Source organism: Mesocricetus auratus, unplaced genomic scaffold, assembly GCF_017639785.1.
Source record: "Mesocricetus auratus isolate SY011 unplaced genomic scaffold, BCM_Maur_2.0 Super-Scaffold_15014, whole genome shotgun sequence".
NCBI lineage: Eukaryota > Metazoa > Chordata > Mammalia > Rodentia > Cricetidae > Mesocricetus > Mesocricetus auratus.
The window spans coordinates 39,943,461-39,967,709 of record NW_024429186.1 but is presented as its reverse complement, the minus strand read 5'-3'; the positions used below and the strand labels follow the sequence as shown (position 1 = coordinate 39,967,709).

The window sequence follows — 24,249 nt, the reverse complement described above, 5'->3', positions numbered from 1 at the left end:
GGCTGCCTCCTAGCGTGGAGGTGACAGCTATATCCTCTCCCCACTGAAGTTCTCTGTAAAAGAGACCGTCACTATATAATCCCATCCCACCGCGCCGGATGCATCTAAAACAGTGGCTTCTCTCCATTTTCCTTCAGTGAGTTAAGGGTGTTATTAACTCCTAGCACCTCTAATTGCTCACTGAAAACAGTGGTTTGGATATTAATAGGCTATAAATCAAGGCCCTACCTAAGGCTTGTTGTCACGGAAACTGTACTCAAACCTCGCAGCTATTTCCCCTCTGGGAAGTCTGGGTAAGTTGGTGGGACTTGAGGATTGTGTTAGAGCTCTTATTTCTTCCACTTTCTGCTATTTCTTCGGACCAAGTAGTTGGAACTGGCACGAAGGGTACGAGTAGAGTGGGCAGTAGACGCTTGGAGAACAGGAACTCAAAGGGAATGGGATGGGGGGGGGGTCCTTGAAGTATAGTTCTGGGATACTCGATCCTCTCTTCTCGGTCTACACAGTGCCACTCTGCACGTCCTGCCCGGTATTCGGAGGCCCGGCCCCCTCTGCTGCCCTGAACTGTCCTCCCAGCCCTGGCGCTGGGCAGCCAGGAGGGAACTAGCCAAGTTCCAGAAGAGGATCCGACACGCCCGGGGGTTGAGAAGCCAGGCAACCGGAGGCACAGGCGCGGGCAGTCGTCGGACTGGTGATAGACAGGAACCCCCCCCCCCGATTTGTTCACAGGCGAGGGTCCTGGGGGAAGCGGCCGAGAACACACACACACCCCCAAAACCACTCCTAGCGCCCCGGGGCAACACTCTACTAGCCGACTTCCCCGAGCTAGCGCCCCCTCGCCCAGCGCCTGCGAAGCCCACGCGGGTTCCCGCGTCCCGGGGTGATGACTGCCGCAGCCACCAGGGCCTCCCGGGCTCCGCACCCCTCCCGCTCCACGCTTGGCACCCGGGGCCAGGCCCCCACAGGGCCGGCGCATCACCCGCCCCCTGGGCCCCGTGCTCCCCTGCGCTGGCTCCGGGGCACCCAGCTCCCTCCCGCCGCGCGGCCCTCGGGGACTCACCTGCGCTGGGGCTGAAGCGGCGGCCACCCCGAGCCCGGGGGCGGCGGCGCAGGGGGAGGAGGGCAGCACGGGGCTCCTGGCACAGTGGCCGCCGGGCGCCTGGTGCTGCGGAGCCGCGGACCCGCCCAGAGATATAAATAACATTATCTGAGGAGGGACATTCCTGCCGGGGGACATCGCTGCTGCCGGGACCAGATAGTCCCGCGGCGGGGGCGGGGAGGCGGGGCCGCAGCCTCCCGCAGCGCCAGGCCCGCCTTCCCCACCCACTCCTGCACCTGCCAATCAGCCTGCGCGCCCGGGGGCACCTGCCCAGCCGCTAGCGCCGCCGCCGCCTGGACCAGGGGCGCCCCAATCCTCGCTCACCTCCCCTGATCCCGCACACCCCGAGCCCCTAGCCTAGGGAAAAGAGCTCGACCCTGCAGCTCGGGCCTAATTCGTGTGCCCGGAGCTCCAAGCCTGGCGGCGAAAAGGAGTCCTCCCTGCCTTTCCCGCCCTGCGTCCCTGCAGCCTACGATCTGGTTTTGAAAATACACCTAAAGACCCGTTTAGGCCATGGGGTGGATGAAGAGGACTCCCGAGCTGTTGCGCCCCTCCTGAGGTCGGAAGGGACAGATTGTTCCCGTGGGCTGGTTACGTTAGAAAGCGCGCTCCCGGCCGGCTACTACCCGCTGGTAGTAGGAGCAGACGCTGGGAGCGCAGGGGGTGGGCACTGGGCCGAGGCCCCCGCCCCCAGCCTGCGGGCTTGAGGCCGCGGTTCCAGCTCTCAAGCCTAGTAGTGTCCGCGAGAACCAAGCTATGCGGGTTGGTGGCCTGCAGTCGCACATTGCGCGGGGAGGCGGGGGGGGGGCAATAATCAACAGGCAAGCGGGCCCACCTGCACCTTCCTGTGAACCCGGGTCTCTGGGTAGGACCCGGCTTTCTAACTGCAAGCTTTGGTGGAGTGGGTGGGGTACAGTAGGCCAGAAGCAAGGGTGCCAAGGAGGAACCGTAAGAGACTAGGGAGAGTGACACAGACGAACATGGGCGGCTTGCAGGGCAGCTGTTTCCTTGACTTCTCAACAATACAAGGTCATTGCTCTGTAAGGCTTGCTGCGCTCCTTGCTGTGCCTTTCGTCATTTTTTTCCGCTTTTGTTTTTTTCTCCACACACTGTGCCTGAGATGATCTCTCACGGACCATCAACCCAGGTAATCGCAGGTGTAACGGAGACAGCAACAGCGATTAAAAAGAGCATAGATGCAGAAGGGAGTTTTAACTTTGATGCTCCCAGGAATTCTTAAGAAGAAACAGCCCTACTCTCGACTTGTTTGCTTGGGCGTATAATTATGTTGTTTTCTAGGATTCATCAGCAAAGGGTGTTCAGTTGCCAGATGTTCAAGCTTAGTTTGTGTATTAAAAGTACGCAAAAGATGTCTAAGTAACTGCTGCAGTCACACTTTTTTGGACATTAGGAAATGCCAAATAAGACAAAATCCACAGGTATTACAAAGCCACAGGACTCTCCACTCCCTTTTGCCTGAGTCCTTCTTACAAACCGACTTCCCTAACGGCATTAATCTTACAAGGAAGGTGACACAATGACCCTGGTCATCCTAGAGGTTAGCAGCGATTTCCCTCCCCCTTCCCCACAGTTGGATGAATTCTAGAATCCTATGTAGGGAGCTGGGACTGTAGCTTTTCAGTAAAGCCCATGTTTAACACTCCAAAGGCCCTGGGGCTTCACAGCATCCCAAATAATTTGCTTTGCTTGTTATTGAGTTAAAAACTGACTATTTAAGAATCAAATTCTGCCAAAAATCAGCAACAGCAAATACAGGCCAACTTCAAAAGCTGAGACTTACGTATCACAAGTAAAAATCCTTGATCTATTTTTGAAAGAAGAAAGGGAAAGTTATATATTTATATTTTTAAACCTTGTGTGACTAAACTTATTAAATAAATTCATGAATCCCAGAATTGCAGTTTTGCTGCTACATAATTGTATATTACAGGAAACAGATAATTCTTAGCTATAGGTTTGTGGCTCAGAACTAAAGGGTTGTACACATATTTTCCTTTGGAGCATTCAAATTTATAATTTTCAACCACAAGAAAAAAAATAGTATCATGAAAGCTCCAAAGCAGCAGGCAGATTACCCCCAAGATTTTACAAAGCAGCTCGTCTACAGTGCCTATCTCCACTTTAGCTGAATGATAAATAATTCAATACAACCTCATTTTCTGCAGATCCTGTTATCCTAACATCCCAAAATGCATCCCAGCTAATAGAGTTACAGTGAAATGATAAATCAGAACCCAGTGAGAGAGGGAGTTTAGAGGTGCAGAGAGAAAGAGCATTGCCCAATAAGGGATGGGGGGGGGACACTGACCAGTTCACTATCAAGGTCATGATTACAGCGAACCTTTAAGATACAGAGATACAGATGGATGCTCATCTTTTGGACAAGGGACTGTCCCTGCCCGTGTTGACACCTTGTACCTCCTTCCAAGCTTCCTAGTTAATCTAGAGCTTTGGAAGAGTTCTGGGACCAGAAGAGGAAGCCTACACTTAAGGCTATAGTAGAAGCTGTCAGCCAAGGAGTGGGAGGGAGCCTCAGAGACTGCGTACCCAGCTCTAGCTGAACACAATAGGTGAGACTAAGAGGATGTAAGTAAGACACTAGGGGTATCAACTACAGGGAAACTTCCACTATTCTCATCATCATTCATAGCCTCTCTCTCTCTCTCTTTCTCTCTGAGTTCTTTGGGAGTTTCTTACAATATGTTTGGATCATAATCCTATCCATCCCCTTCCGTAGCTCTTCTCAGATCCATCCCTTTTCCCTCCTCACCCAATTTCAGGTCCTCCCCGCAACCCTTTTAAGACTAATTTGTGCTGCCCAAATAGTCCTTTTTTATTGAATCACAAAACAAAGCTATTTAAATAAACCATTTCGAATTAAACATGAACAGTTACATTAGAAAGGAACTCAAAAACAAATATAAAGCCAAACCTGATCAATACTTAATAACAATAATGAAGGCATGAAGAACTCATGATTCTAACATGTACTGTAACTGAGCTACATTTCAGGAAAGTAAGCTGAATTTTTCCTTCCGTGTCTGGGATGAATTACCTGAGGCACCATATCCTCCACAGCTTGCAAAGACAAAGAAGCAGTAAGGCTAATTAGAAAGGTAAACCATTGAGAATCAAGAGGTGCTGTGGACTGGGGGTCAAGCCTTTGCCTTCAGGAGCCTCCATCAGAATTCCTAGTTGTCTGTGTGGTCGCCTAAATGCTCTCCCATGTCATTCTCCTTCAGTTTCTCCATACAGCAGACAAATTCTACTTTAAGAAGGAAATCAGATCAAGCCCTTATTACTTTCACGATATAGTTCTAAGCACTTAGTGTGGTACATGACGCACGAGAGAAGCTTAGTAAAGATATGATGAGTGAATAAATGAACAAATCAAGAAACTAAAAGAGGCTGCAGTCTTGGAGACCAACCATAGAAGTAATTAAAAGCCCCTCCCCCACCACACACACACACACACACACACACACACCCTGCTTATATATACTATATACTTTGTATCATTTTTTAAAATGAGATTCCCTTTTTGTCAAATAAGGTTACTTAAAGTAACTCACATTCTCTGAAATGTAATTGATAATACTGTGGCTGAATTTTACCAGCTCCTCCACCACATCGACTCCTAACTTGCTCTCTGTGAGCCAGAACAGGAGTTAGTTAATTGAAGCATCCTGGTGTTCCTTACTACTATCCAGCTCACTATGGGTCTCTTCCCGTGTCTCATGGATAGGTACAACAAACACCAATGGTTCACGCGGCCTTTGTCTCTTATCGCTCTGCGTTTTCAGGGCCATCTTCAGTCACAGCGCTCCGATAGTCACCCATTCCAGTCCCCACGCTCCAACGTGCCTAGATCTTGAGGACGCAAGATCAAGGCCACAGGAACAGAGATCAAAATGTAAGGATTGAGCTAATGCTTTGACACTGACTACCTTGCTTATTCCACAGAGTAGATAGTCTGTATGTGGATAATCAGGAGAGCCCCAAACCTATGTTTTCATCCTTTATTAATATTCATCAGACAGGAACTCGGACCACAGGGAAAATTTATAATTTAAAAGTTGGCTTTGTCGAAGCCAGGCTGGACCGACAGCCTCCAAAACAATACGGAGAAACCCTGTCTTGTAAAACCAAAAAAAAAGAAAAGAAAAGAAAAAGAAAAGAAAAGAAATTGCAATTGAGTTTATAATAAAGAATGATAGTTACCCTACTGTTCTAACAATTCAACTGATTAAACAATTTTCTGTATATGTGATAATTGTTGCCAACATAAATGGTCTTGTTAATTGTTTTGTTTGCAAGTAAGCAGTTACCAAATTCACAGTTTTTTTTCATAATATTAACCAAGACCTTTGGGGAAATTTCCATAAAGTTTGGAAAGAATCGGCCATAAAAAGCTCCATTACCTCTGCAAATTAATTTCACTTTCTGTTCTGTGGGTTATTTCTACAGCTGCTCAGTCTCAATGTTTTGAAGTCTATAAGAAACTATAATTCAGCTTAAATATGATGCATTTTATAGAATAAATACAGGATATAATTGGTTCTTGCCACAGAACTCCTGATTACACACACACACACACACACACACACACACACACACACACACACACACACACATCGTTGGCAAGTTCTATTTTCTTTTCTCTGCTTTTTAAAGACAGTCTTTCTCTGTTTAGCCCTGGCTGTCCTGGAACTCTCTCTGTAGACCAGCATGGCCTTGAACTCATAGAGATCTGCCTGCTTCTCTCTCTCTACTTCTGAAATTAAAGGTGTATGCTGCCACCTTGACAGCAAGTTCTGTTTTTAAAAAGTTATCATTTTCAGGCTGAAGAGATGGCTGCTTTTCCAGAGGACCTGGGTTCAATTGCCAGAACCCACGTGACAGCTCACAACTGTCTGTAACTCCAGTTCCAGAGGTCCTGACACCAATGGCAAAACACCAATGCAAATAAAATAAAAATAAAATAAAATTCCTTTAAAATATATTTTTAAAGCCAGGCGTTGGTGGCACACGCCTTTAATCCCAGCACTCGGGAGGCAGAGTCAGGCAGATCTCTGTGAGTTCGAGGCCATCCTGGTCTACAAAGCGAGTTCCAGGAAAGCCTCCAAAACAATACAGAGAAACCCTGCCTCGAAAAACCAAAAAAAATATATATTTTTTAAAAATTATAATTCTTTCTGTCAAAAAATTTTTTTTATTTTTTGACTCAGGATTTCTCTTTGTAGCTTTGTCAACCAGTCTGGCTGTGAACTCACAGAGATCCGCCTGCTTCTGCCTCTCCAGTGCTGGGATTAAATGTGTGCGCCACCACTGCCCAGCTCTATCAATATATTTGACTTCATAAATAAATTGCTATTATTATCTTCATATTCGGGTCAAGAATCTTAGAGTTTAAGTAAGTTCCCAAAGACAACATGAACTCCAAATCTCATGCTTATTAGTTATTCACTTTTTTTTTTTTTTTGAGATAAGTTTCACTCTGTCATTGAGGCTGCCCTGGAACTCACAGCATTCCTCCTGCCTCAGCTCCCGACTTGCTAAGATTTATAGATGTTGTGTCACATGTGACTTAGAGTCTTAAATTAACAGGTTCTCGTGATACTTTATTCAGCGGCTCCCTATTATAGTCTCCTACTTGAAGTCAAAGGCTACTTCAAGAATTTAGCCCCAAATTAAGCTGAGCATGTGATGGGGATGTCCTTCTGTATGCTGTGAATACATATTTCTCTTATTGGTTGATGAAAAATGCTGATTGGCCAGTAGCCAGGCAGGAAGCATAGGCAGGGCTACAAGACTAGGAGAATTTTAGGGAGAGAGTGAGCTGCCAGGGAGATACTATGTAGCCACCAAAGGAGTAACATGCTGGAGCATTATGGGTAAGCCACAGCCTTGTGGCAATACATTGTTTATTAGAAATTGGTTAATAACTAAGAAAGAGCGCTAGCCAATAAGAAGCCTGAGTCATCGGCCAAACATTTTATAATTAATATAAGCCTCTGTATATTTATTTGGGACTAAGGGGCTGTGGGACCATGTGGGACAGAAACTTCCATCTATAAGCATGTGCACAGTAACAACTCTTCCCACCACCACTGAAATTGTCCAAATGTGTCATTCAACTCCCAGCACCACACCTTCCAGACAAACCAATTGAGAGCTGTGACCCTTCTCTCGGAAGGTCTTTGAGCTGTAAATAAGCATTGGTATTCCACCACTGACCCAGCTACTGGCCTGTCTTCCTGACTGCCCTTCGCCTCCACCAAGTACTGCCAGAAATAAGCAGATGTTTGCCTCACAGGACTTGAGGTGCCTGGGACATCTCCTGCCTGCATCCCAAAGACTACAATACTTTATTCCATAAATAAAAACAAACCTTCAGAGGCAAATGACCTTTGGAAGGAGTTAGCTTTTAAAGTTTAGCCTTTAGGTTTAGGAATAAGAAAGAAAACTCAGCAATTTAAACTTACCATTTAATAGTATTTCATGGTCAGTATCAGAGCAGCCTCAAAAGACTCAAAAGGCCCCGCCTCCCCTTAAGCTCTTTTTTTTTTTTTTTTTTTTTTTTTTGGTTTTTCGAGACAGGGTTTCTCTGTGGCTTTGGAGGCTGTCCTGGAACTAACTTGGTAGTCCAGGCTGGTCTCGAACTCACAGAGATCCACCTGCTTCTGCCTCCCGAGTGCTGGGATTAAAGGCGTGCGCCACCAACGCCCGGCCCCCTTAAGCTCTTGATGCCTAAATTTCCCAGCCACAAAATCATGACATTGAATTCCCTAGACTCTGAGGACTGTCCCAGCTTGATCGAGCTTTCAATATTTTACATGTATACTAAGAATATATGAACTGTTTATCAGTGAAATTGTTGATAATAATGAAAAAGTATATATAAGCAATGTCAATATTCTTCAAAATGAAATTTTGAGATCAAAATGGGAAAAAATGAGATCAAAATTGGTTTACAATTATGTTAAATTCAATATGTGGGAGTCTATTAACCTTGAAGTGGATACTTGTACAGAGCCCAGCATTCTAACCAATGTAGAGTTGGATCACAGCAAAACAGCTTTGGCTGGTTGTAAAGAATAAATTAGTTAAACTAAGCAATTGGCTGGCTGAGTGACTAAGCTGTAGCTGGTAAGTTGTTTTCTATGCCTCGATTGCGTTTTTTCCCCTGTACTTCTGGGTAATAGTGTTGACTGGATTCTCAGAACCTACTCTGGTCCTTAGAGATGCCTGACTTGTGGATCAATTTTGTTTTGTTATGCACCGATGCACTCTACTAAATTTAATTGGTCTACACAAGTTCCCTTTTAAAACCAATTACGGTACATGTACACACACAAAGCAGTGTTAATTTAAGCGAGGGGTGTAGTTTTATAATCACTAAAAAAAGGAAGTGTCATGGTATGTTACTAACTTTTTAAAAAGGGCTCCAAGTGGGAGCTGGAGAGATGCCTCAGTGGTTAAGAATATTTGTTGCTCCGTCGTGAGGACCAGAGTTTGGATCCCAGCACCCATGTACCACAGGTCACGTGTACCTCTAAGAACAGTTGTAATGTTTTCAACACCCTCTTCTGACCTCTATGCACATGTAAATACTTGCGCGTATTCACACACACACACACACACACAGTGGGGGGATTGGGGGTGAGAAAGAGAGACAGAGAGAGAGAGAGAGAGAGAGAGAGAGAGAGAGAGAGAGAGAGAGAGAGAGAGAGAGAGAGATTGGGGACATAGTTAAATATAGCCACTCCTGTAGTTGTCATTCAAGAATTGTGACACATAGTTGCAACACCCTGTAGGAGGATCTCTGTGTGGCTAAACTTCTAGTGTGCTCTGGAGATGCGTCTGTGGCTGACTTAAATTATTCATTCTATGGTGTTTGCTCTTCACCAGGTGTATCACACCTTCTGTATCTGAAGAAATACCTTCATTCATTTTGGGGTCATCGGCACTACATGGTTAGAGAAAGCACTTGTAGAAGAAGCTATGCAGACAAGGAGAATTTCTAAGATTCTGTCAGTCTTAGGCACTAAGTGCTGATCATGGCAGGACGTAAAAACTAGGCAGAGGCCGGGCGTTGGTGACGCATGCCTTTAATCCCAGCACTTGGGAGGCAGAGGCAGGCGGAGGCCAGCCTGGTCTACAAAGAGAGTTCCAGGACAGCCTCCAAAACAATACAGAGAAACCCTGTCTCAAAAAAAAAAAAAAAAAAAAAAAAAAACTAGGCAGAATAAGTCAAAGACAGCCTATATGGCAGAATCTTTATTTACTATCCTCTCAAAGGCTTTTAATGGAAATTTTTAGCTTTTATTTATGAGTAAAATCCTGAATCAGCTTTCTCAGTTGGCTTATGTAGTGCTAACACCTAAAATTCTGTCTTAAGTTTCTTCTCTATGGCTCGTAGTGTCTGGTATAGTGGTGAACAGTGATAGGTGGGCATACAGAAAGATAATACGGGAGAGTTTAATAGTCAACACAAGCAATGTTGCAGTGATCACAGTGTGACAATATAAACCCTTTGCCCTACTATCCCTGCATAATCTTTAAGTGTTGCCTTGCACTCTCACATGTGTGATTATAATGTATAATGACCTTGCCCATCAGCTGCCACCCAGTGGCTCCCTGGTAAATTCTTGTATATAGAAAGTGAGCTGGCTTTAGTCATAATGAAACATTTGTGACAGAAAGACAACTACCCAGTACAGCGTGAAGAATACTTTATTGACTAGTTGCTATGTCCTATCAAGGACAATTTATCTCTACATAAATTTAAGTCAACTCTGCCCTCTGCTGTCTTTTGACAGTATTATGATCGTGTTCACAGTGGCTGATGCCTGGCTCTGTGGATGTTTAGAGTGGCGGTCCCCACCCTGTCTACAGCTATAGTAGCTTTTTAAAAGTCTCCAGCAGCCTGTTCTGAATCTCATACTGGCTAAATCAGAGTCTCTGGTGGGAAGACCCACATACTAAGTGTTTGGGAGCCCCTTCCTGGCTCCAGTGTGCAGTCAGGCTAAAAACCACTGCTTTAGCCGGGTGGTGGTGGCGCACCCCTTTAGTCCCAGCATTTGGGAGGCAGAGGCAGGTGGATCTCTGTGAGTTCAAGGCCAGCCTGGTCTACTGAGCGAGCTCCAGGACAGGTTCCAAAGCTTCAGAGAAATCCTGTCTTGAAAAACAAAACAAACAAAAATAACCTCTACTTTAAAATGTTAGGTCAAATAGTCTATAGTGGGTCACTTAGTTCTTTCATTCTATAATTCAGATTATACTGGATGCCCCAATCATACCTAGTTAAATTTTGAAGATCCGAGAAAAAAATAAGAACATCAGAGCAAATCAAAGCGCTACTGGGAGACTGATATTATTTTCCTTCCCTTGGATGATGCTTTCCCTGGTATGAGTCTTTTATTTTATTTTTTTTAATTTGCAGTGATGATACGATGGAACCTACTAGAAGAGGAGCCTATTAAGGCATCAGCGTTGGTGCCACAGCTCAGCCCTAATTCTTTGCTGATGAAATTACCTGCTGAGGAAGCTCCAGAATAGATAGCCAAGAGAGCTGAAACAAAAAGACCAGGGGGGAAATGAGGTAGCGCCAATTGCATTAAATGACTGCTTCCTTTCCCTGCCATTCAGAGCCTCGTTGATGGGGTTTTTCATATGGAAAAAGCACTGATGTAAAAGCTGTAGAAGTCTGCTGGAGTGGAAGCCGCACTAATTAGAACATTAACTAAATTAAGTCACCAGGGAGGATTGGCTCCAAAGGGAATAAGATAGGAAGATACAGAAAAATCATTAATAATCAGCAAGGGAGAGGGGGAGAGAGCGTCTGCAGAAACGTAACCAAAAAGGAGATGTCTACCAATAAGCTAGATGTTTATTTAGACTTCTCACCCCCCAGCCCTAAAGTTCTCCTTCAGGACCCAAAGTGTGTCCTGCGGGAAGCACTGTCATTCTTCCTAAAGCAGACTCGTAACTGTGGGAGGTACAGAGTGTTGGTGAGAGAAAGAAGGGCTCATTTCAGAATTTGGACACTGAGCACCTGGGTTGAAGACTCCTGTGCAATCAGCAGAGGTCCTCGGTGCTGATTGCAGAGGTGCCTCGAAGAGCAGAAAGGGATGTAGGGGCAGAGGGTTAGCCCTCATACACCCTTGTTTTGCTGCTGTGTGATGTCATCCTGTCCAGCAAAAAGGAAAACTTGACACAAGTGGGGTGGGGGTAAAGACTTGGAAAGATCATTGGAAACTAGCTTGGAAGATTCCATCTGTGGCTGATTCTGTTGTGGAAGAGAAAGATTCCTTTCCAAGGAGTCAGTAAGCAAAAGTGCAGACAGCTCCATAGATGTGCTTATGAACTCCTGCCGTGAACTCACATGACTTGGGAGGATGGGGTAGGGTCGCCATCAGATCAAGGCCAGCTTGGGCTATGAGACCATCTAAAAAAGTGAAAAATGAATGGGTGGCAGACACCATGGGTACCTGATGAAAGCTAGGACTACTCTTCACCAAGAATTCTCTCCCTTGGGCAGGGGTGGTGATGGTGTTGGGATATTTATACACCAATACATAGTTTTACATATAATTACATTGTTTTGCTACTTAAGAACTCTTGATTGATAAAACAGCCTGTAAATGAACTTATTGACATTGCTGTAAACATGTATCAACATCATAATAGCACAGAAATCTGTAAATAGAGCATTCAATAAACTAGGTTGAATGGTGAAGAGAGCAAGAGAGCCTAGCAAGCACATAATGGATTTTTTGTTTGTTGGTTTGTTTTTGGTCTCATATTTTATATAGTCCAGGCTGGTTTTGAACTCAAAAGCTCCCTCCCCAACTTGCCAGGCACTGGATTACAGGAATGTGCCATTGTTTTTTTTAATAATTTAATACTATTTTTGTGTGCATTGGTATTTTGCCTGTATGTATGTTTGTGTCAAATCCCCTGGAAATGATGTTACAGACAGTTGTGAGCTGCCATGTGGGTACTGGGAATTAAACCTGGATCCTCTGGAAGAGTAGCCAGTGCTCTTAACTGCTGAGCCATCTCTCCAGCCCTAACACATACTATTCTTAGAGCCTTAAAAAGGACACTGGTACTACAGTGTAAATAAAAGTGAGCCAGGGGCTGGAGAGATGGCTCAGAGGTTAAGAGCACCGACTGCTCTTCCAGAGGTCCTGAGTTCAATTCCCAGCAACCACGTGGTGCCCTCTTCTGGCATGCAGACATACATGGAGGCAGGATGTTGTATTCATAATAAATAAATAAATCTTAAAAAAAAAAAGTGAGCCAGGCTTGGTAGTGCATGCCTTTAATCCTAGTAAATGGGAGGCAGAAGCAGGGGGATCTCTTTGAGGTTGAGGTAGCCTGGTATACATAATGAATTCTAGGCCAGGCAGGGCTACAAAGTGAGACCATGTCTAAAAAAATAGGGGGGAGGGTTTGAGCTGGAGAGATGATGTCTAAAAAAATAGGGGGGAGGGTTTGAGCTGGAGAGATGGCTCAGAGGTTAAGAGCATGGGCTGCTCTTCCAGACCGCATGAGTTCAACTTCCAGCAACCACATGGTGGCTCACAACCATCTGTAATGAGGTCTGGTGCCCTCTTCTAGTGTGCAGGCAGAACACTGCACACATAATAAATAACTAAAATCTTTGAAAAGGAAGAATAAAATAGAAAATAGAAATGGAGAGATGGTTCAGAGGTCCAGGGAAAGAGCCCTGGGTGCTCCAGTAGAGGACCTCCATGGGTTCGCTTCACCACTCACTTCCTGCTTTACTATAACTCCAGATGTGGAGGATCTGATGGCTTCCTCAGGTACCACACCCATAAAGCATGCTCACATACATGCCGGCAAAACACTCATACAAATAAAATAAAAATAAATCTTTTTTTGTTTTGTTTTTTTAAACAGGGTTTCTCTGTATGGCTTTGGAGCCTGTCCTGGAACTCACTCTGTAGCCCAGCCTGGTTTCAAACTCACAGAGATCTGCCTGCCTCTGCCTTCAAGTGCTGGGACTAAAGGCGTGCACCACCACCACCCAGCCAAAATAAATCTTTAGTAAATAAAAAACATTGGTCCTGGAGAGATAGGGTAATGGTTAAAGCACTTGCGCAATCATGAGGATGGGAGTTCCAACCCAGAGCCCACATAAATGGTAGTGGGGGGCTGCCTGTAATTCTCGGCTTCCGCAGGTAGAGAGAGGATGCCCCAGAGACTCGCCGTGGCAAACTACTAGCAAGACTAGCCAACTAGTTCTGGGTTTTATTGAGAGAGCCTTCCTCAAAGAGCAAGGTGGAGTATATATCAAGGATGATTCTGATCAGTAGCCTCCGGCCTTGGAATGCACATGTACCCTCGTACGTGCTCAAATGGAAAAATAAAAAAATTTTTTTTTCAATTCTTGAGACAGGGTTTCTCTGTGTAGCCCTGGCTGTCCTGGAACTTGCTTTGTAGATCAGGCTGGTCTCGAACTCAGAGATGTGCCTGTCTGTGCCTCCCAACTGTTGGGATTAAAGGTGTGTGCCACCATCACCTGGCTAGCCATTTTCAACTGCTGTCCCAGAAGATTATGACCTCACAGTCCACAGTCTTACACTCAGGGACACCATAATGTTACCTATGCCTTCTCTTCCTCGTCGTCTTCCTCCTCTTCCTCCTTTTTTCTGTGCAATGTGTGCACAAATATACGCATGAGTGTGGAGGCCAGAGGACCGCCTTGGATGGTAAGGTCCTCGGAAAAGCACTCTACTCCTTTAAGGCGAGGTCTCTCGTGGGCCCGGAGCTCACTGATTAGATTAGACTGGCTGCAGTGAACCCCCAAGGATCCGCTGGACCCTGCTTCTTCGGTGTTGGTATTGCAGTCATATGCCACCACACCTGCCATTGTTGCACGGGTTCTGAGGGCCGAACTCAGGTCTCATTCTTACAAGCACTTGACTGGGCCTTCCCCTCAACTCCTACATATCTTTTTATTTTGTTTTGTTTGCTTTTCGACAAACAGGGCTTCTCTGTGAAACAGTCCTGGCTGTCCTGGAACTCACCCTGTAGACCAGGCTGGTCTGGAACTCACTGAGATTTGCCTGCCTCTGCCTCCCAAGTGCTGAGATTAAAGGCATGAGCCACCGCTGCCTGGATTTTTCCCCCTACATATCTTTTTAATAGCTTCCTGAAAGCTATATTCCTGTTCCTCACGTTTTTCTTTTCTTCTCCTTCTTTTCCCCTCTCTTCTAGCTTGTATCTTAACTCTTCCTTCCCGTACTGACCCAAGTTCCACCAGATCCCTAAACCCTCCGTCACATGCCTTCGCCACAGAGAATCTCGCTCGACCCTAAGTTCCTACACGTAACGTCTGTACATGTGGTAAGCATATGATATATTATCACCTAGTTGGTGGTGTTTGGGGCGTTGAAGAGGACACAGTTATACCTAATCCAAAACCTCCGTCAATTTGGAGTGTACATGACAAGCCCGAGTATATGATCACCCTACCTGTATAGTATTTATTTACCAGTCTGAGTATGTTATTTGAAAGTTTTTGTCGGTCTGTTAAAATGCATGTATGTACTTAAGTATGCATACCCTTCCTGCTCATGGCTGAAGACACCTGAATCCAACCCATGTACTTTCCCTGTTTTCCTAGTCCCTGTCCAGGGTCTTACACTAAAAACTATTCATAAGGCCGGGCGTTGGTGGCGCACGCTTTTAATCCCAGCACTCGGGAGGCAGAGGCAGGCGGATCTCTGTGAGTTCGAGGCCAGCCTGGTCTACAGAGCGAGTTCCAGGACAGCCTCCAAAGCCACAGAGAAACCCTGTCTCGGAAAACCAAAAAAAAAAAAAAAACTATTCATAAGATGACGTCCTGAATCTGTTATTTAGGAATGAAACATGAGTTACTGGTTTTTAAAAGGAGTAAACTCAACACCCAATTCTCATGCTGGTAGGAAGTTAAAACACTGTGTTCCTAGAAAACACTGACGAAAAAAAATGTCCCCAGCATTTTGACAAAGACCCGGCTGTGGCCACCAGTACATGGTCTGCCGCCACTGCTTTGTTGCCTAGTAATAATATCCTTGCTCTCTGTCTCAACAGCACCCTCGCCCCATTGCTGTCACTCTGGATGCAAATGACGGCTCCACCCCGGGGGCTTATGTAAATGACATCTAAATAAAACCACATCTAAGGAAATGCTACTAGGGTAGCACATGAACCCCGAACCAAATATTGGGAATTTTTTATTTGCTTGGCTTTAATTTGCTTAATTAACATCTGAGCCCTGCCCAGTGCCATTCCTGCTAAAATACCAGTAAGCAGAGAAGGAAGGAGATTAGACAGCGGACAGAATAGCGTAGGCTCTGAAAATAGACTAGAACACAAACCAGAAAAGGAAGGAGTCGTGGAAAGAGATAATTAGGACGGAATTGTGTCTTAGGAAAATGTTTCAGTGGAAAATGAGAGGATCATGAGGTCAAAATCCGAGAAGAGGTGAACCAAGATGGAACTCGAGGAGGGAAACCATTTTGTTCAGACTTTCAATGGCTTAGCGTCCCCAATCCCTCTTCGGGAGATGACTAAGGAGCATTGGCAGCGTTCATCTGCCTTTCCTGATTCGACATACGGATGTTTGCTTTCCACTCCTCTAGACTTTAGTTCCCAGAGAGATTTCTTCTGTAAACACTGAGCCCAGCGTTTTTATTTGTGTGTGATACAGCCTCACAACATTAGCAGGCTCAGGAAACACAGTCACATCGGTTAAGCGCCAGCCTCTTCAACTGTGGTCCCGTGTGAACGAATGGTAGCGGTCACAAAAGTTTCGGCAACAGTAAAGCGTTTCTGAGTAGGCAGTGAGCAACTCTTAAACGTGTAAGGGAGTCCGAGGTGTCGCTGGCCGTGCTTGTCTGTCTTGTGTCATGTGACGTCACTGCATTGCTGGTTCTCAGTTTGCAGACTGCATGTTTGCACGGAACGCTGCCTGAAACACAGCTGTAGGTTACTGACTGCAGCGTCTTCGCTACACGTGCAGCTGTCTGTCGTTGAAACATAATTGCTTAATTACAGCAAACTAAGCCTTTAGATATTGTCTACTACCATTTAAAGGAGACTTAAATTAATGTAACATTGGATTTTACTGTGACAAAATGTTTGCTTTTTCTTTTTAAGTCTGAGGGTTGAGGTTGTAGCTCGGTTGGTAGAACATACAGAGAGCCTCAGATTCAAGCCCCTCCCCCAATAAATTGGCGGTGGTGGTGCATGCGTGTAATACCGGCTCTCAGGCAACAAAGCAGGAAGATCAGAAGTCCAAGGTCAGGCTGGAGAGTTGGCTCAGAGATTAAGAGCCCTGGCTGCTCTTCCAGAGGATCAAGTTCAATTCCCAGCACCACGGGTCAACTAACCAACATTAACTCCCGTTCCAGGGGATCTAGTGCCCTCTTCTGGCCTTCCTGAGCATTGCAGACACACAAAGCACAGATTTTTGTTTGTATTTGAGGCAGGGTTTCTCTGTGACTTTGGAGGCTGTCCTGGAACTAGCTCTTGTAGACCAGTCTGGTCTCGAACTCTCAAAGATTGACCTATCTCTGCCTCCCTAGTGCTGGGATTAAAGGCATTCGCCACCATGGCCCAGCAAAATGCACAGATTTAAATGCAGGGGAAATGCCAACACTTATAAAAATTACAAACAAAAGAAAAAAAAGTTCAGTGTCTCCCTTGGTTACATAGGGAATTCAAAGTTAACCTAGGATACTTTTAACTTTCTGCCTAAGCCAGGTGGTGGCACACTCTGTTAATCCCAGTCCTTGAGAAGAAGAGGCAGGCAGATCTCTTGAGTTCGAAACCAGCCTGGTCTATGGAGCAAGCTCTAGGACAGCCAGGGCTACACAGAGAAAACCTTTTGAAAAAAAGAAAAAAAATCACTCACTATAATATAATGTGATCTCTGGGTTTTCTGCCCCTTCCCTAGCATCTGAGTCTCGAAGACAGAACCCCAAACACAAATTATATGAATTAAAGCCCCAAGCTCGAGCCGGGCGTTGGTGGCGCACATCTTTAATCCCAGCACTTGGGAGGCAGAGACAGGCGGATCTCTGTGAGTTCAAGGCCAGCCTAGTCTACAGAGTGAGTTCCAGGACAGCCTCCAAAACAATTCAGAGAAACCCTGTCTCAAAAAACCAAAAAAAAAAAAAAAAAAAGCCCCAAGCTTGAATATTGTATTACTTCTTCCATGTGTGTTTATATTTTGAATACCATCTATTTTTGAAATGGAAGGCTCTCTGGTGAATGGAACTCGAATATTAACTGGTTGGTAAGGGAGAACCGAAAAGCCACTGTCAGGAGAGTCACCAACACTCATTTGGCCCAAAGCAACAGATGGTTTTTCTTTGTTATCTGTCCCTCTAACAGAATGCCCAAGGCTGGGTACTTTAAGAGAAAGGGACTGATCAAGACCCCCTGAATCTGAGTGTCAGTGAGGAGGCCTAGGTAATCTATTGAGCCTTGGGCAGCAGATCAGTACCCATCCCAAGTATACACACGGACTTTGGACTCCCATAGAACAATGTGAGGTGCACTCTCACCCTGAACTCTTGGGGAAGGGTCTAGGCCCTGCCCTATATGAAATGACAGACTATGGACACCCCCATGGAGGGCCTCACCCTCCCTGGGGGAATGAGGGGATAATGGGGGGGGGTTGGGGGGAGGGTAGGGGAGGTGGGGAGGGAAAGGGAGAGGGACCTGGAACTGACTTGTGAAGCAACCTTGTTTCTTATCTAAATTTAAACTGAAAAAAAAAAAAAAGATCAGGTCTGGGCATTTCTTCCTTAGTGATTGGTGTAGGACATAGCACATTGGGAGTGGTGCCCTCCCTGGGCATGTTGTTCTGGGTTCTTTAGGAAAGCAGACTGAGCAACAGATGAGGGTAAAGCCAATAAACAGCATCGCTTCATGGCCTGTGCATCTGAAAAAAAAAAAAGAGAGAGAGAGAAAGGTTTATTTGGAGATCCAAGAACAGGGTTATGATTATCTGTTCGTTTCCATGGTTGGCCCTTTGGCTGGCTACACGGAAACACGTCAGGTGCCATCATTATGGGATGTATATAAGAGGGAGAGTTCAGGAAGCAAGAGACGCAGGGCCCAGGATCACAGTCCTGGCAGGCCCCACAGGAACTCCGCCCCCCAAGGCGACACTCCAGTGACCTACCTTCTGCTCATCTTCTTACACATCCTGCCACACTGCAGCTTTGCCACACTGGGACTAACTGAAATCAGGAGGTGTCGCTGGCCTTCCAGGAATGAGGTGACAGGCTAGACTCCAGGTTTATAGATCACCTCCTGGAGAGTGATAAGGTGTGGCATCATGGGAGATCACAGCATGCTGTTCCCTTGCCTTGGGCAGAATCCTGAAGGCGTGGCAACAATGAATTCTCATTCTCATTGATTTACTGAGGTTTCATTGGACTTTAGTCTATTGTTGCTAGGCTTTTTTAGAGATGGGGGCTCTCACTAGATGGCCCAGGCTGGCCTGGAACTCGCTATGTAACTTGGGCTAGCCTCTAGCCTGCAGCCGTGTCTCAGTGCTCCCAAGTTCTGATATTACAAGCATGAGCTACTATGCCTGGCTCAAGCATTTTGATGCTGTTGTTTATTGTTTGTTTTTCTTTCTTTCTTCTTTTTTTTTTTTTTTTTTTGGTGTTTTGCTTTGTTTTGTTTTTCCAGACATGGTTTCTCTGTGTAACAGCCCTGGCTGCCACTGTGCAGACTGGCCTTGAACTCAGAGGCCCGTCTACCTCTGCCTAGAGAATGCTGGAATTAGAGGCATGCACCATCACTGGGCTCAAGCATTTTAATAAATCTTTTATTAATTTATAAATTAATTGGGGGGTGGATGTGCGTGTGGGGTAACACATATGTGGAGGTCGGAGAACAGCTTCCAGAAGATCTTGCCTTCTACTTGAGGCGGTGTGTCTTGTTTCTGTTGTTGCTGTGCGGTCCGGGCATGCTTCCAGCTGGTTCTTCAGTTTCTCCTCCCGGCTCCCTGGAGGATCGCTAGGATCCCACAGATCTGGACTTTTATGTGGGTTCTGGGGACTCCGGTCATTGGGTTTGCATGGCTAATGCCCTTACCCACTGAGGCATCTCTCAGTCCCCTCAAAAAATGTATGTATATATGCATGCATGTATATTATCTAAATGCTTTCTAAGATTTATTTTCCTTCTAAAATTCAAGTCCACTTTGGAAACAAGAACCTAGAGTGAAGTCTGAATGAGGCACGCGGAAGGATAGCCATGGAGTTTGAGATAGGGTGGTAGCATGTGAAACCATATTCAACTTTTGTAAACAATGAGGAATAAGTAGTTACTGGGTACTCAGTATGTGTCAGACATAAAGGGGAGAGCTGGGAAACAAGCTTCCATTCTCATGGAGTTCATATTTAATCAGTGAGCATGACGTCATAATAGGACAGTGAACAAAATGTGCATCGGCCGGGCATTGGTGGTGCACACCTTTAATCCCAGCACTTGGGAGGCAGATGCAGGCAGATCTCTGTGAGTTCGAGGCCAGCCTGGTCTGCAGAGCGAGTTCCAGGACAGGCTCCAAAACAATACAGAGAAACCTTGTCTCGAAAAACCAAAAAAAAAAAAAAAATGTTGTGCATCATTCTGGATGACTGTGATGTTCAAACCCCATTTGTATGAAAGAGGTGATGTCTGAGCCAGCCTTCGAGACTGAGTAGGCCTTCTGTGCAAAGGGAAGGGTGAACACAAGGCTGGAAAGGACACTTGTAAGCATTTAGTGTTAAGGCCATGAGAAAACTTGCTAGACTGGAAGGAGAAAATAAGTATGGTGGTTTGAATAGGAATAGCCCCATAGGTTTATGTGCTTGAATATTCGGTCATCAGCAATTAACACTTGTAGGAGGTGTGGCCTTGTTGGAGGAAGCCCACTGGAGGTGGGCTTTGGGGTTTCAAATGCTCAAGCCAGGCCCAGTGTCTCTCTCTTTCCTGCTACCTGTGAAACTCTCAGCTCCTCTGACACCATGTCTGCCTGCATGCCACCATGCTTCCCACCTGCCACCATGCTTCCTGCCACCATGCTTCCTGCCACCATGCTTCCCACCTGCCACCATGCTTCCTGCCACCATGCTTCCTGCCACCATGTTGATAATGGACTAAATGTCTGAAACTGTAAGAAGTGTGAAAGTCAATGTTATATTGTAAGTTTTAATTACCATGGAACAAAAATGCCTCTGATTTGCAAGCTCCTTGCCCAAAGACAGCTAGTTCCTAAAATGCTGGAGGCTATTGTTTATGGGAGATAACAAGCCACATGTTTTCACTCCCCTAAACAAGTTGGTTTGACCCATCCACACGGGATGTGCTTGCTCACATGTGGGCAGGGAAGTTTCCAGGCAGGAAATATGTCAGAATGTATGCTTGTCCCTGATTGGAGCTGATGGGAAATGCAGTGAATTATGGGTTTTCCTTCTTAAGCGTTTTCCATACTTGATTCTAGTACATTTCCCAGGAACCTGAGTATACTCCTGGCCAGAGTCATCCACTTGGCCACTATTTAATTAAAGCTTCCTTCCGTTTGACTTTAAACTGTGGTAGTAGTTTTATTCTCAATAGATAGGATTAACACAAGTCCCAGTGAAATGTTTTCCTTTATAAGAGTTACCGTGGTTGGCTAGGAAGTGGCAGGCACACACCTTTAGTCCCAGCACTTGGGAGGCAGAGGCAGGCAGATCTATGTCGGGTCAGTAATCTATGTCAGAGCAAGTGCCAGGACAGGCTCTAAAGCTACACAGGGAAGCCCTGTCTCGAAAAACCAAAGGAAAAAAAAAAAGGAAAAGAAGAAAAGAAAAGATTCTTTTGGATTTTGTGCTACAGTCATTTCGGAGGAAAGTTCTACCTGCTGGCCCCTATATAACAAGAATCAGAGCCCTTTTTTTGTTTGTTTGTTTCTTGAAACACGGTTTCTCTGTATTATTTTGGAGGCTGTCCTGGAACTCGATTGTAGACCAGGCTGGCCTCGAACTCACAGAGATCCACCTGTCTCTGCCTCCCAAGAGCTTGGATTAAAGGCATGCACTTCTAATGCCTGGTGAACCAGAGCCTCTTAGCTATGCTTTCCTAGATTCTTACATCTCCAGATTCTCCAGCAATTCCAAACTCTTCCCTCAGAATCAATACAGACAGGATAAAAAACCAAAAAAACAGGGGCTGGAGAGATGGCTCAGTGGTTAAGAGCATTGACTGCTCTTCCAGAGGTCCTACATTTAACTCCCAGAAACCACATGGTGGCTCACAACCATCTATAGTGAGACCTGGTGCCCTCTTCTGGTGTACAGGCATACACACAGACAGAGCACAGAGCCCTGTATATATAATAATAGATAAATCTTTAAAACAACAACAACAAAAAATTACTCTGAGAACTCCTGTGTTTCACACTTTGCAGCAGAGAAGGGCCTGATGGGGGAAGTTCTTCTGTGTGTATGTTTGTCTTATTGGTTGGTGAATAAAGCACTGTTAGCAAATGGGGAAGCAAGATAGGTGGGACTAGGAGAGGTGGAGGATTCTGGAAAACAGAGGCACAGTCAGTCACCGTGTAGGACATGAGAGGAGTAAGAGGCCCAGACCCTTTCTCCTGTAAGAGAAGACCAGGTAGAAATACTCAGACTAGCAGTTATGGGTTAATAATTAAGTCAGAGCTAGCCAACAAGAAACCATAGCAAACGGCCAACAGCTTCATAATTAATATAGCATCCTATGTGTTCATTTGGGGCCAGGCTGGCAGGAAGAATGTTCGTTACAGGGGCCTACAAAATAAAATCCCACTAAGACCCAATTCACACACAGTTTGGGAGAAAATTTTACATAGAAGTGGTCACTGCATTTGAAAGACAACGAAGAGAGCAGAAGAAAATGGACCTGAAGGGAAATGGCTGTGTTTAGAGGACTGTGGTTCAAGCACCTTAGAGCGGAGGAGAATGTCCAGCTCACAGAGCTGAAAGAAACCACACTGAACCAAACTGCTTTGTTTGTTTGTTTGTTTGTTTGTTTGTTTGGAGAGCAAACTCACACCCTGCAGCCTCCTCCACCCCTGAGCTGGACCCCAGACTGAGGCTGCCAGCTGTGAGGAGTTTGGGTGTCCTTGCCCTCAGCCAGGCTACCCCTGTCTACCGTCTTCACCTAGAACTGCTGCTATGCCATTCACCACAGGGAGGTGATAGCCGGTGAGGACAGCTAGGGCTCTTATTTCACACTTTCCCTGAAAGAATGGAAAGAATGACATACACCTTCCCTGAGCAGGCAGCTGAGCCTCCTTCCATCCTGCGAAACTGGCCTAACAATGTTACCAGGAAGCCTTGGGGGCACTTCTTTAACCCTTTAAACGAACTGCAGAGAGGGCAGACACCACTGGCATGGCATCCTTCAACCTTCAAGCTTTGGGCATCATAATGAATCTTGGGGGGGGGAGGAAATTCAAAATCTGATACTTCCATGCCTTAGGCATGTGATAAGTTTCATTTGTTTGTTTTCCTATTAAAAATTAAAAAATAAATCCAGGTGTGCTCACCTGAAATACCAGCACTTGTGAGACTGAGGCAGGAGGATCACTTGGAGTATGAAGTCAGCTGAGTTATGGAGCTCCAGCCCTGCCTGGGCTACAGACTGACATCCTGTCTCAACAAACCAAATATAAGATACAATGTAAAAGGAGATTCCAACTGTACTCTTCAGGGAAAGTTTTGCTCTTGTCTCAGAGGTGCAGTTCAGCAACTGAACCAGAAAAGTGGGCATTTTAACGTTTAGATTTGCCTAAACCAATTCCATTCATCAAAAGACAATCTCATGCATAAACTGAAGCCTCTGCATATATTTGGTGTATTTCTAAAAGATTAATATGGGTAGGGTGGTATTCCAGAAAGAAATTCTTCATGAGACAGAAACCAATGGTTTCTGCAAACTTTGTTTTATGTAGTTATGTGTAAGGGAAAGAAAACAGAAGGTTTATTTTCCTAGTCACTTGCTCATTTTACATCACAATTGATGACTTTGGGTACAACGCCCCTGCTATGTAGCCTCTCTTTCCTTTCTTCCACACTCTACTTCCGGTTCTATGTTTTATGTCCCTTGAATTTCTGGTCCTGTCCACCTACCTGCATCCATTCCTGTCTTACTTACTGTCTCCCTTCCAGAACGTGACTCGATTTGAAAGGAGGGCTTTGGTTGGATAGCTCTTAGATCTTTATCCTATGACTATAAGATGCCCGTCTCCAATTAATTGTTTTAATTTGGTATAATGCTATTCTGGGGAAGTAAAAAGACACCTGTAATTTTGTATAATGTCTTTCATGCCCCTAAACACGAAACCACTTTATGCCAAAGGATGTGCTTTGGAACAAGTTTTTACATATCCTTCTGGGGGTTGGGGTTGTCCTGTATTGGCCGCTACTGACCATGCAGAGGCAGAAAGCTACACATCTCCCCCTAGTGGTTCCTCGTGGTGTCTATCTTTCTCCAACTTCTCCCAGTTCATTCCAACAAACAGCTGCAGAAACAATTCTCAAGCGCAAGTCTGCAAGCCCAGCACCACTTTCCCTCACCTCCCAGTGGCTCTCTACCACCCAGAGAAGAGAAGCCTAACACCTCCATACTGGCCATCTGAATATCTATGTATTCGCTGTTGTTCTGTTCTGAGACAGGGTCTGTCTATACAGTTAGAGTAGCCATTAGGAACAAAAACTGTGGAACTTCACATTGGGCTTTATCCTTCCACTATCAAATATACTATGCATTTTACTACCAAGAGTGAAAAATCCATGATAGTTAGGACTAGCCTTTATATCCTCTTTCATAGCTCATTACCTGCTTTCAGATCTTCCTCACCTTCTAATAATTAACCTTTCTTCTTCTTTTTTTTTTTTTTTTTTTTTTTTTTTGGTTTTTTCGAGACAGGGTTTCTCTGTGGCTTTGGAGGCTGTCCTGGAACTCGCTTGGTAGTCCAGGTTGGTCTCAAACTCACCGAGATCCGCCTGCCTCTGCCTCCCGAGTGCTGGGATTAAAGGCGTGCGCCACCAACGCCCGGCCTAGTTAACCTTTCTTATTCT

The 24,249-nt window shown here is 45.4% G+C and overlaps 1 protein-coding gene across 1 annotated transcript in view; it reads right to left on the bottom strand.

Moving 5' to 3' along the window:
- Sptb (spectrin beta, erythrocytic) overlaps positions 1-1,279 on the bottom strand; it is a 123,751-nt gene extending 122,472 nt beyond the window's left edge. Inside the window, exon 1 of the mRNA XM_040742883.1 lies at positions 1,061-1,279. The gene's annotated coding sequence lies outside the window, so the exon portion shown is untranslated. The remainder of the gene's footprint in view (positions 1-1,060) is intronic.
- Positions 1,280-24,249: the final 22,970 nt, after the last annotated feature.